Below are 13,232 nucleotides of genomic sequence, written 5' to 3'. Positions count from 1 at the left end.
CTAGTTTTGATAACTTACTTAAGTATACTTAAGAGGTATGTAAGCCATTTTCTCCCTCCTTCCAGCATGCCTTCGTAGTGTAACGGTTAGATCGCCCTGCGCATACTAGAGATGTCCAGGTTCGAGTCCTGGCGAAGGCATTGTTCATTTTCATGTCTTCTGCATCAAAATTTTTAATGTCTTTACACCTTTGGTTCCATACCTTTCGCAAAATCAGACATAATTTTCACATTCTTTTAATTTTAGACAGAAGGAAGATGAATAAAGGCTTTATCAGTTGAAGTACTTTACGGCATTTAACGCAGTGATGATTAAATGTAATTTTCTAATTTACTCTTTTACACATCCTTGTGGAAAATATGAGTGACTTATAAAATTGTCTAATACTTATAAAGCTGCTGTACTTAAAGTGAAGAGAATAAATTAGAAAACAAAATTAAACAATATCAGGAAAAAATTTTATAAGGAAAGAGAGGAGAATTTGAGTCACTTTTCCCTTTAAAAAGAGTAGAGCAGAAATTAAATCAGAAGCTTTCAGAACTGAAATTAAGTGAATTTAGTTGTAAGAAGGGGAATCACTGTTTATTTAATTGTAAACTTAAGTATGTTGTAAAAATCACTATTTATTTAATAGTAAACTTAGTGTGAGGCATTAGACTATAAACTAAACTTTCTATCGCCTATATTCCACCCCTGAACGTAGTTTTTATTTAATTTTCAAAATTATTGTAACTGTTGTTATTAATCCAAAGGGGCCTTGTCCCTGGAGGTTTTGCGTTGAACACTTTAAAAGGCTGCATCACTTTTCAAATCGTTGCCATCAAATACTATCGCCCTGTATTATATTTGAAGAAATTAAATAATGAAGAATCTGCATAAATGTATGTATGCTTATTGCACTGTGATAGAACAACGGTACCTAGAGCCATCCAATTTTGAATGACGTAATCCTACTGCGAATATGGGCATCTGAAAGCCCAAATTTGGAGTTTGCTTTATTAGCGATTTGATATTTTGTAAAACTTTAACGAATTTTTGATCAACAAACTCAACGATTTAAAAGCGAGCAATGGCAACACTCTACGGGGGGGGGGAACCTTTTTATCTCTATGGCGCGGAACTGTGCATCGGAAATTCTAAAGATATGCTCATTTTAAAATTATTTTGCGACATTGCTATTGAACTGAATTTCATGGTTTAAGTGTAAAGAACATGATATTTAATAAATAAAGGTAACACACAAAACGTTAAAGAAACGCCCCTTTGGACGTAATTTAAAATCTGAAAAGTTTCAGAAAGTGGGTGGGTTTTTTTTTTTTTTTTTTTTTATTATTTATCTTTTCACGTATTTTACGTATTTCACGTATTCACGCAACGTAATTCTAGCCTTTCGCGTAAGACTTAATTTAAGGCAGTACGTGATAATCATTCCTGCACAAATTTCAACAGAAAACTGTACAGATTTCAACGTTTCCGCCAAAATTCTGTCTGCTGCTTCAGGTGAAGAAGAAGATGGCACTATAGAATTCCTCCCTTTTATTCTGTTAAATGAAATGTCGAGAAGCGAATAATCGCTTGGTTCAAAGAACAGAAAGCGAAAACTCAAGAAGTGTTAATTGCCCTTTATTCACACAATATAGCATTAACAGTCGGCCCCCTTCTTCGGGCGTGCAGCAAAGCCTCCACTTGGGCTTGAACTCAAAAGCAAGAAATACGAACTAGACTATTTAAGTGATTTAGCCGAAGCTAACACAATTCTAAAGTAGTTGGCTCGTAATGTTAAACTAGCCGGCTAACTAATAAAAGGCGTGTAATAATACGGCCGAGCGTACAACAGTTTAGACAGACATAGCCCAAAGGCAAACGCGCGCTACTCAGAAATCCCAACCCTTTCTGTGGAAATCAGTTGAACTTGACCTAAGTACTATTCCCTTCTTCATTTGCATTCAACGCGATTCTAAAAACTCATTCTGGTAGGGAGTTATAAGTTGAAACTAGATAAGACAGGAAAGGTTCGCTAAATTAAAATAATAATAAAATTAAAATATGCTTTGCAACACAAGTCTCATTAAATATGAAGCACAGATTTTTTTGTTAGATGTGCAGCGCCTTGTCTATGGCTCTGTTGCATGAGATTTCTCTTCATATTATTTCTTTGGTTATAAGCTAGATGTCCTTAAATGAAATATATGGCCAACAGCTGGCCTTTTCTCGCCCAACCTATGTCACCTATAAGAATCTCCAAACAAAAATCAATTCCATGACATGAAGAGAGCTTTTGCATTCAAGAATATTCTTCCGTACTAATGAAGGTACTTTCAACATGGTTCATTAGTGCCCGTAACTGCAGAAGCAGTTTCTCCAAAAAAGGATAAATGTGTCAAACACTACAGACACCTAATGGTAACTCAAAGTTCACTTCTAATATACTACGATGTAATACGTTTGGTTATGGTAATTGAAAGTGTAGAAGCTTGTAAAACAACAAAAATTATAATAATTTTGGCTCCTTTCCTTCTTAAAAATACTTTTACTGCATTTTTTTTTCCTTTAGATGATGTACTTGAAATTTTAACACCTGATTACGCTGTGTTTTCGAGCAGGAGACCATGTTTCTGAGAAAAGAAACATCTTTATCCGATAATAATAATACTTATTACCTATAAGAAAGAAAGCTTTTTTTATAGTTTCTCAAAGCATGTTCCTTTTAAACCTTATATTTTAAAATGTACCATGCAAAAAAATTTCTACAAAAACATTTCAAAGGAAAACACACGCTTTGGAAGCGGGATATTGATGAATATTTATTTACCTTCTTTTGTTCGAGGCATTCACTATCAAAGTAACAGCAGAGCACGTTTATAAAGTAGATTTTAAGTAAAATTGAATACTTTACCAAAAAGAATGCCTGCCTTTTATATTGCATCACTCTTGCCAAAGCAAAAAGCAACATTAATATACATAAATATTTCAATCAACAAAAAATGCTATCTGGAACTTTTACGCCAAGCATTTCTGCTACTTTATAAAAAAGAATGTAGAAGGTAATTGCTTTGAATTTCTTTTTTGTGTAGGAAACGCTTAATTGACTTTTATATTTTGTTACTTCATTTCAAAATATTTTAGCTGCGCTAATGTGCGTTAGGCATATGAAGGGGGTGTGAAGGGAAATTGTTGAATGCTTTATACTATAAATAAGTTTATCGTACCATAAGTTATCGTATCGTAAGTTAATCGTACAGTTTATCTCATTGAACGATTATTTTTTCATATTGTTGCGTTTCCACGGGCTCGTGGAGTTGGAGTGACTGACGACAACACTTGACGAAGAATTAAAACACAATTCATTCGTCAGTATTACACAGGACAGTTCGAAGGTGCGTTACAGTCGTCGAAAACCGCGACAAACACGCTGAAACAATCAGCAACACAGCTATCAGGCTATAACGGTGAAGACAGCTTCAGACTCGACGATGCACTAACTCGTGATACACTACTCTACGTACAAGCAGGGTTTATATAGCTGTTGGTCTACCATCGAGGACATTCTGGGGGTAAACCGGTAAGAATTTGTTCTAGAATGTTCTCTTTCCGTCCGTGGTTATATCGCCGATTTCGTGCCAAATCTGGTAACCATGCCTTTCTTTGCAATTTTCTGGGAACCGTTAACCCGGTTTGCGAGGAAGCTATCTTCCCGCAGCTGGGCATTTCATATCAATATGCAGAAAGTCTCCCTTCAGATTAAGCTTTAGAGGGAATAGGAACTTATTTTTACAGATAAAAAAAAATAAATTTATTATAGTAATTCATTAAATTATTAATACGTTTCTGAATTAGATAATAAAAATAGTTTAACCCCAGATTTTACGCTGTGTCATGCAAAACTTAACATATAAAACTCTTGAGCATTTTATTTGGTATCGTGTTTTCCTAATTAGACAACCATAGCTCGTTTTCTGCTAAGTATTTCATCCTTTGAAAAAATCTAGTAAAGCTTTTAGATTTATTTAATGTACTAAATTCTAATTTAAGATCTTCTGGTAAAATTTTCATAAGCATTAGTGCAAGCAGGTTTTCGCGAACGGGCTAGCTGCATGGGCGTTTTCTTGGTTTTTCCAATGTGCAACGTGTATACGAGCCATTTCCTTTAAAAATTCCTCCATAAAGGGCATTCCTTCCCTTAGGCAGATAGCCTCGAGACTTTGCCGTAAACACATAAACCAAACGAAACCCAATGTTTCTAAATTTCTGATATGGATCTCAGAACGATCAAATTGATTTCTTAAACCAACAATGTCGCGTGAATCCTTAACCGAGAGATACGTAACAACAGTCCTAAATGAGAAATAATTAAAAGATTATTTTGTTCATATGTAGATCGCACAAGTTCTATAGCTGCTTCATAGTTTTCTTCTTTAAATGCCAAACCGGAAATAGTTTTGGCAGCAGGCCCTCCAAGGAAATTTCGTAAATAAATCAATATTTCAACTCAACTCAAATTTGGATTTTTATTAATAGCGATTGCAAATTGTCCGTGGAATTCTAATCACTGCGAGGAATCGCCAAAACATTTATTTACCGTTAATTTGGGCAATTTTATCCAATGCATTTTAGTATTTTGAGAAAGAGCTTGAGTAGGATTTAAAACAGTACTATTTGTACTCTGACTCACACTGGAAACACTATTAACTTCGAAATTTAATTCTTCAAATTTTTCATTTGTTTCAAATTATATAAGCATTCTTCACTAATAATTACTTCGCTTTCAGTATATTTTTCATTAGTAAAGTTCAATATTTCATCATCAATCAATCTCGTGTTATTAATTTTTTAATTAATTGCATTTGTTGCATTTATATACTCACCTTATTTTCGTTATTATACATGCAACTGTTCCAAACATAAACATTTCATTCTTACAATTTTTTGTTGCCAGATTTAAGAATTAAATCAAACTTCGCGCGTATGAAAATCACGACTGACATCATGAGCAACACTGTCGTTGGAGGCTATGCCGAGACTTTACGTCCTTTTGCAGAAGTACCAGATCTCCTTTCCTAATGGGAACTAATTTGTAGATATTGCGTACTTGCATGCCCAACTCGACAACTGTTAGACAACTACTTGCATGTGCAATCGAGCCGTACATCCTCCTGCAAAAGTATCAGATCCTACATCATGGATGGGGAACTAATTTGTAGATATTACGCACTTGCATATTCAACTGGACAACTACTAGACAACTGCTTGCATATCCAAGTTGGATTACTACTTGCATATCCAGTTGCGAATTACTAGTTGTACAAACTCTAAGCATACTGTCGTTCTTGCATGTCCAATTGGACAACTTCTAGACGACAACTACTTGCATATATGCAACCTGATGTAGAAGTACTGTACATCTGTTGTACACATCCTGCTGTAGAAGTTATGAGATCTCCTTTCCTAATGGAAACTAATTTGTAGATATTACGTATTTGCATGTCCAGTTGGACAACTTCTAGACAACTACTTCCATATGCAATTGGACCGTACATCCTGCTGCAGAAGTATCAGATCTCCTATCCTAATAGGAACTAATTTGTAGATATTCCGCATTTGCATATTGGACTAGACAACAACTTGCATATCCAGTTCCGAATAACTACTACTTAGACAACTACTGGAGTTTTTACCTGTAAAATGTTCGGAGCCTCTGGTGGTGAAGAAGTGAATAATTCGTTGAAGATATTTGATATTTGATTTTGAGAGATTCCAACTAATTTGTTGGAGATTAATAAGTATTGGGAGATTAATTACTGCATACAGACTTAATTTTGTATACGAATACTTGAAAATTTGCTGTGATGATATATGAAATAACACAATGTGCGAAACTAGGATAAAATAAACATAGTAATGCTAATATAAGAGTGCGATATACAATGCTGTGTTTCGTTAAAATAATGGAAATCAACATCGTGCTTTCACAGGAATAAAGTTATAAGGAATTTCTCCCACCTTCCTGGCATGCCCTCGTGGTGTAGTGATTCTGCACGCTGTACCGGTATTCCAGAGGTCCGTGTTCAATTCTTGGTGAAGGCGTTCCTAATTTTTCCTCTCTCTAGCTTTTCCAATTAACCTAATGTCTCTACAAAGTCCACAAGATTTGTCAGTAATTGACCATGGAATAGTAGAATGAAGAAATGAAATTATATCGTAGTATTATGTATAATGCTGTGAAGTAATTGAAAATAAAATAAGATAAATGAAACAAAGTGCATAACGCTTTATCAGGAAACCTAAGTCCAAATTGCTTTACCAGTATGTATAGTATTTAAATCAATATGCAGTATTTGTAATTTTGGCTTGAGATGATTCTAAAATTTCACTCGCTAACTCTTTCGAAACCAGGCGTTTTACCGCTCGGCTGTCATTTCTTGTCCGGAGATGCACATTTTTTGTAGATAAGCACTACTATCTATTACTATATTAAAGGAGAACTGAAGGCTTAGGGTGGGAATGACGTCTCCTTTTATTCTTACCTCCATGATCAAACTTCGTCCTGAATGAAAAAAAAAAATCTGATTTACACCAGATGATTTTCTTGTACGGAATATTAAATTATACGCCTTTTTCCTGCATTTCATTTAAACTTATTACATTGAATTAAAACTACTTCGTCGCTAGCGAATAAACCACGATAGAACAAATGCCCTTTCTAACATTCACTATACTTATTTATCATAACTATAATCTGGCGCTCGGTTCATTTAATAGTGCTACATCTCATTCATTTTATAACTCAGAATGCACAAACATTATATCATCTGAATGATTATCTAATCGTTGCCACATGCTCTATTCAAATACTATAATAAATCTAAGATGTTGTATAAAAGAAATTAAACAAAAAATAAACAGTTTTTCACAGATGATGCAACGCTGCTTATATAATGCATGCGCTACTCGTAAACATTCTCCTCTCTCCGAAGCAGACTGGCGGCGGTATTTTCTATTAATATGAAACACTTATTTCCTCGAATTTCATTAGACATATTCATTCAATTCAGTTCACGGCAAGGCAAAAATAATAAAACCTAAAAATATCTTCATTAAAAATTGAAAGATATAGAAAACCATAAAACACCAAATACAGTTAAAAAAGTTAAACAATATTTATAATTAAATTAAATCTACAGTTTTTACGCAAAAACAAGCGATTCGGCCAGTGGGCAAGGAGACAGATTTTTCGATGCACAAAACTGAAAGTTTACGTTTGGTCTCACTCTGCAAAAAGACACTGAGGGCGTAGAAACTGACTTAATTTGTTGTGGATTCAATGCTCGGTCAATATATGAGATACTTTAATAACTTAAATGATAATTCCAGAATGATTAAGTATCATTTAATCGCAATAATAAAAAAGACGTTACTTTGTTGTTGCGAAGTTTAGTTTCTCTAGATTGGCAACAAATCCACTATTCTGCCAAGTTTCAAATGTAAACAAATACAGCTGCTATAGTAAAAAAATTAGCCTTAGCCGCACTTAACAACTTTTAAATTGTTGATAATCTACAACATAGAGGTTAATCTAAACTATAACAGGCTTAAGACATAAAAACCTTAACCGGAAGATAAGAACAACATATTTCAATCTTTTTTAAAGCAATAAATGCACAATTTGCAAACATATAAGAATAAAGAAACTGAGCTCACTGAGCCAAGTAAGAGAGTGGATATATAAATATATTTATATACCTTTGGTTTCAGACGATTGCAAACAAAGAGGGAGGTGCACATATACATGCTATAGAATCCCACATACAAACTTTCAACGTTCTGAGGCTATTCATTTTTCAGTTGTGCGACGTACATACGTACGTACAGACGGTACGAAAAAAATCTCTTCTGAATGAATTTTAAATCAGTTTTATAATTCGTTTGGGGGAAAAGTGTCCTTTATTCTGTGCTTATGTACAGAAAAAAACACTCAAAAGCATTGTTAAATTGCATTCGATAGTGATCAAAATGAATATTTTCGTTGAAATATGGTACCCGGAAGTTTTCATGATTACAATATTTCCTTTACTCCGCAAAAGGAAGTAAAAATAATAATACTAAAAAAATCTGAAAACTCGAAAAAAAAATAATAATACTAAAAAAAACTGAAAAAATAATACTAAAAAAATCTGAAAATCTGAAAGTTTATATTCGCCCAAAAGGAAATTTTTTAACGTTTAGTGTGTTACCTTAATAAATATCGCGTTCTTCGCACTTCAGTATTCAGTATTCATAAAATTCAATTCAGTAGCGATCTAACGAAATATTTAAAAACAGCATATCTTTATAATGTTGGATGCACAGCATCGGGCACTGGAGATATAAATGTTTTCTTCCGTACGGTGTTACCATTGCTCGCTCTGAAATCGTTGAGATTGTTAATCAAAAATTCTGAATTGTTTGACAAAATATGAAATAGATAATAAAAGAAATTCTAAATTTGGGCTTCCAGATGTCCATATTCGAATGGATTGGATTATTAGTGGATTATTAAGGCAAAGCACACGAGGGCTATCTACCTAAAGGGAGGGATGCCTTCGTGGAGGACTTTTCTAAGGGAAACTGGCTCGTATACACGTTATTCGAATGGTAGGACTACGTTATTCAAAATTAGATGTCTCTTGGTACCTTTTTTTTTTTTTTTTTTTTGTTTTGTTTTTGTTACAGTGCGAGAAATATAATTCTTCATTATTTAATTTCTTTAAATATAAGGCAGGGCTAGAATACTTGGCGGCAACAATTTGAAAAATTGAACCGACGCAAAATGCCAAAGCGAAATTAATAGCCCTTCTGGGCACATTGCCCCTTTGGGTACAGTAAAGAAATTGCTAATTAGTACAGTAAAGAAATTGTTAATTAGTACAGCAAAGAAATTTTAAACAAGCAGATACAGTAATATTAGATAGATTATAGATAATTACAAGAATACTTCTTGTAAAACTTTTAAGAAATGTAGTATGTGTATTTAATTTTTAAGTCCTCGTTTATAAAAGAAGCTTTGTCATTTATAATATCTTTATCAAACTGAAAATAATTTTCTCGAATTCGGTATTAATTACCGACATGCGTTTGATATCTCATTCAAAAAATACCTTGATTGTTCAATAATGAAAATGCGTTAGGTTACGGTCAAACATTTCTAAAATGCAAAATATTTCAAAAATTCATTGAAAGAAAATAAATTATCTTCAATGTACATTTAATATCTTTAATGTTTTATAAGCCATTACATTTCAATTATACCGTTCTAGGTACCGTTGTTGTATCACAATGCGAGAAAAATACGTACATTTATGCAGATTCTTTATTATTTAATTTTTTTAAATAAAACGCAGGGCGATGATATTTGGTGGCAACAATTTGAAATGTGAAACGGCTATTTAAAGTTTCCAACGGAAAATTCCAAAACGAAAGAACTACTTAGCGTTACATACGGCAACGCCCAAATTTCGTAAAACCTTGTTCTTGCAATGCAACCTCCTCAAGACGCTAGAAAGAAAACGTTTCACAAAATATTTCCCAATGTTGCTATAAAACAAAATAGATACATAAGGCAGAAAACGTTTCTTTCGAAACTTTAAAAATAAAATATTTGATACGTTTATTATAAATGTTAAACAATGTTTCTAAGAAAATATTTCACATAAGTTTACTTCGATTTTCTAAAACCAAACAAATAGCTTATAAATAAATTATTATTATTAAAATATATTATTATTTGTTTCTGTGTTTTCCAAATACGAAAATAAATAAAATTTCTAACAACCTAATTCTATTTTTATATGCATTTTTACCTGTTTTCCATTTTATTTCATTTTCCCTAAAATAAAATAGTGACTTTTCTTTTTAATATATATCTTTGTTTAAAATAAACAACTTTAAAATATATAACTCAGTTGCTTCAGTTTTTATACTTCTTTGAAGTTAGAAATGTTGAGTGGAAATTTTAATTTTTATCCAGAAAATGGGAAAGTGTTGTTTAAATGCACCCTGTGTAGTTCTGAACTTATTTTCAGCTAAAAATATTCTATTAAATTGCACAAAATGCATAACATTGAGTGTATGTGTTTACTGAAAATGGAGGAGGGAAAAAGAAGTTTTTCAAGTTATCTGATATATAACTTAATTTTCATTCATGTTTATGTTACATAGCGAACTGGACGTTAAATGGTTTTTAATATATATCTCCCTGGTTTGATTTATGTGATTACGGCAAAATCTTAAGGGCTATCTGCCTAAGGAGAGAAAGGACTTTCTAAGGCTAACTGGCTCGTACCCTCGTTACACACGTGAAAAAACACAAAAACAACCATGCCGCCAGCTCGTTCCAGGGATTCAAACCTCGGACTGAACTACCAGTGTTCAGCGACTTTACTGCTCGGCCGCTGGAGAACCATGACTTACATTATACACAATTTTTTCCTGTACTACAAAACTTATTTCCTCGAATTATTCTAAATTAATTAACTTCAAAGCAGGTTGAAAATGACATCTAAACTTGGGAAATTTTGGAATTAAATATCCCAGTCAATTTTGTCTTATCCATATTTCTTCCTGAAAATACAAATTGAAAAAAAAAGGTATCCGTATAAATGATCATTTTTATTTTAATCGGAATGTTAGATCTTTTTTCTACACTAGAAGTGAAAATACCGGATTGATTGGATATTTGAAATACTTGCATAATATTTTTATCTTCACTGTAAACGCAATATGTATTTAGTGTAGTTCTAGTGAACGAATATAAAAGTTTGTGTGTATAATATTTTATTTTAGCAAAGTTTGTAAAGTTAAAAGGGAAAAAATTATGAGAAACGAAATGCTAAACATTATTTATCGATACATAATACAGATAGCACAGAATAAACAAAAAATAGAATAAAGAATAATATAAAAAGCTGAATTTTTAAATATATGCTAATAATCCTTCGAATGCACTGAAGTTATTTTATTAAATTTTAAAATTCTACTGAACATTAAATTTTAATTGCTCATCAGTCTTCACTCGTTATAATGCTGAGTTCTAATAAAGCATACAGAAGGTTTTCACACATTCTTGTAGCGACTTTGCAAAGATTTATATGTAAACAAACCATAGAATTTGATTTTCAAATATATTCAGTCTCATAGCCATTTTGTTCCAAGGTAAAAGTCATTTTCTTAAAACAATAAGGTTGATTACTTTCCACTGCTCCTTCACATTCTCCCAGAGTCCATCCAATGTTTTGAGATGCAGTTTATAAAGAGCTTGTTTTAAAAGTCCAAATGCACAGATCACCATAGCAGACGCATCAGGGGACTTTGGTGGGATGCCTTTAAAGAGAATAGCTTCAATTCCCATTTCATTTATCATTTTTTCAAAAAACAGAACACTAAGATTTAGAGGTATGCCTTGGGGCCTTATCCTGATAGAGCCTAACACAGTAAAGATTGTTTGGATAAAGAGATGGAATTTCTTCTTTAAAAACAGGTGTTAATTTCATAACAACACTTTATAAACAGGTATTTCTGATAGTAATCCAAATTAATTTTGACATTTTTTCTACTTTCCTTATTTTAAGTTCTTCGCTGTAAGAGAGTTTCGTAATAACCATACAACCTTTAGAAAAACTTCCCTTGTTTTCTACGAACTAACATATTAAGTGTTTTTCTCCTACTTTTCGGCAGTAAATTGACCTTTTTCTTTTGCCATCAGAGAAGTATCAAATCTCATCAATTGTAACGATATATTTCCGTTTTTCACCCGCCAAGTAATCTTCTTACAGCAATCTGTACATAGTCTTACGCCGAGAAACATGTTTCGGTGAACATCATGTTTTCTTGTTGTTGTTGTTTTGATTAGTTTGTAGAGTTATAAGGTATTTCTCCAGTTTTCCTGGCGTGCCTCCGTGGTGTAGTGGTTCTGCACGCTGGCCCGGTATTCCAGAGGCCCGTGGTTCGATTTCCAGCAAAGGCGGTTGATAATTTTTCATCTTGCATGCTTCCAAAAAAAAAAACTCCTAATGTCTCTACAGAGTCATTAGGTATATTTTGAAGCATGAGAGATGAAAAATGAGCAATGCCCTCGCCAAGATTCGAACCTCGGACCTCTCAATACCCATCGAGCAGGTTGACCTATATACCACGAAGGCATGCTAAGAAGGTGGGAGAAATACCTTATATACTCCCCCTCTTAAAGGGCGAGTGCAGCCTTTTTGTTGAACTATCATTTTACATCTTAATTTCCAAGATAAAATTCCTTTTCTCATCAATGTTGCATCGCACAAATGTTGAATTTATTCCACTCCACATTCACAATCTCCCAGAGTCCATCCAATGTTTGAGAATGTCGGTTATAAAAAGCTTCTTTTAAAAATCCAAATGCACAGTAATCCAAAAAGGACACATCGGGGGACTTGGGTGGGATGCATTTAAAGAGAATAGCTTCAATTTCGATTTGTAAGAGAATCCTGTAATAACCATAAAACCTTTAGAATAACTTTCCTTGTTTTCTCTGAACCAACATATTAAGTCTTTTCCTCCCCTTTTTAGTTAGTAAATCGATTTTTATAAATCAGATAAGTATATCCAAGACTCATCGATTGAAACTACATATTTCCAATTTTCACCTGCCAAATAATTTTCGTACAACAATTTGTACAATGTTTCGGCGTTAGGCAACGAACATCATTTTTTTTTTGTTTTGATTAGCTTTAAATCAGATTTTATAAGTTTGTTCGCAGCTCCTAAATAGATATTTAAGAACTTTGCAATAGCTCTTTGGAGGGCTGGATTTTCCTTTAAAACAAGAGATGTGACTTTAAATTTAATAAGAGCTGTACGTACCTTTGTTGGGTATGCATTTTTTGCCTTTTTCTCACTGAGATGGAAACTTTAACGTTTGTTTCCTTTCATATTAATTATGTCACTTATTTTGTGTGTAGAAATATTAAAACTATGCTTTTCATATCTTTCTCTTCGGACAGCGGAAAAGCATAGCCTGTGATTCATTGTTTATTTCTTAGCAATATTTTAAAGAAAAGAATATTTTTAATGCTGCAGACGATAATAAACTTTATTTCAATTGGATGCCAGTCAAGTGTGCATTTTAAAATTAATATTTAAATTCACGGAGAAAATCAAAATCATTACAAATATGTGTGAACACTCTCTGTATAATTGAAGTGTATACTTTAATCATAGTTACCACA

At 32.9% G+C, this 13,232-nt stretch overlaps 1 protein-coding gene across 3 annotated transcripts in view; it reads left to right on the top strand.

Moving 5' to 3' along the window:
- LOC118181971 (fasciclin-1-like) overlaps positions 1–13,232 on the top strand; it is a 330,859-nt gene that overhangs the window by 278,235 nt on the left and 39,392 nt on the right. The window lies entirely within an intron of this gene.

Source organism: Stegodyphus dumicola, chromosome X1 (assembly GCF_044657685.1).
Source record: "Stegodyphus dumicola isolate Sdum_Otavi_A_Nest chromosome X1, ASM4465768v1".
Classification (NCBI taxonomy): domain Eukaryota; kingdom Metazoa; phylum Arthropoda; class Arachnida; order Araneae; family Eresidae; genus Stegodyphus; species Stegodyphus dumicola.
The sequence above is the reverse complement of the archived record's forward strand: the minus strand, read 5'-3'. Positions and strand labels throughout refer to the sequence as shown.